Source organism: Acanthisitta chloris, unplaced genomic scaffold, assembly GCF_000695815.1.
Source record: "Acanthisitta chloris isolate BGI_N310 unplaced genomic scaffold, ASM69581v1 scaffold30339, whole genome shotgun sequence".
Lineage (NCBI taxonomy): Eukaryota > Metazoa > Chordata > Aves > Passeriformes > Acanthisittidae > Acanthisitta > Acanthisitta chloris.
Genome location: NW_008691318.1, coordinates 2,671 through 3,915, shown reverse-complemented (window position 1 = coordinate 3,915; position 1,245 = coordinate 2,671).

Sequence of the window (1,245 nt, the reverse complement as noted above, 5' to 3'; positions counted from 1 at the left end):
CCCAAGTTTGGGGACCCATGGAACCAGACCCCAGGATCTGTGGGACACTTGCAGGCCTATCAGTGAGCAGGTCTCCAAACCCGTGACCGCCATGTGCCAGCACCATGCCCCACCCCCTTCCTGCCTCAGTGTCCCGTGGGGTGGCTGATCCAGGGGTGATGGGGCATCCCCCACCCCCAGAGGGCCCAGAAATAGCCATTTGTGGAGGCATATGCAAATCACATGCAAATGAGCACAACTAGGAGGCACCTGCCATCACCTGCTGTGCCTGTCCCACTGTCCCCATGAGGACCTCAAAAAAGGGGCAGGTCAGGGGGATTGGGGTAGCTCCTGGCACCTGGAATTTTGGCTCTGCATGTCCTGCTGCCAAGAAGCAGCTGGGCCCTGGTAATCCCTTTGGGGTTCCTGGTTCCCCTTTCTGTGGCTCCTCCCCAGACCCAGAGGCGGCTCCTTGCTTGTCCCCAGGTGCTACCACCCTGACTTCATCCCTGTCACCCTTCCCAAGGCCAGGAAGCAGCTGAGCCCTGGCAATCCCCTTGGGATTCTTGATTCCCCTTTCCCTGGCTCCTCCCAGAGAATGCGGGAGAGCCCCGGCCAAGCCTCAGTGAGCTGCTTGCTTATCTCCAGGTGCTACCACCCCAACTCCAGGGAACCAGTTGGTCCCTGTTCCCCTCAGGAGTCCTGATTCCCTTTTCCATGTCTCCTCTCCAGGAGTGCTGGAAAGCCCCAGCCAAGCCTCACTGAGCATCTTGTTTGCACCCAGGTGCCACCACCCCAGCTCCAACCTTGTCACCCTTCTCAGGCTGGGAAGCAACTGGGCCCTGTCATCCCCCTAGGGTTCCTGGTTCCCCTTTCCATGCCTCCTTCCAGGGAATGTTAGAAAGCCCTGGCCAAGCCTCAGTGAGCTCCTTGCTTGTCCCCAGGTGCCACCACCCCAACTCCCAGGAAGCAACTGCTATCCCCTGTCATCCCCTTAGACCTCCTGATTCCACTTTCCATGGCTTCTTCCAAGAGCCTGAGGGGCTCCTTGCTTGTCCCCGTGTGCTACCACCCTAACTCCAGTTGGGCCCTGCCACCCTCTTAGTGTTCCTCGTTCTGCTTTCCATGGCTCCTTCCAAGGAGTGCTGGAGAGCCCTGGCCAAGTCTGAGGGAGCTCCTTGCTTGTCCCCAGGTACCACCACCCTAACTCCAGGGAAGTGGCTGGGGGCTGTCATCCCCATAGCATTCCCGCTTCCCCTTTTCCTC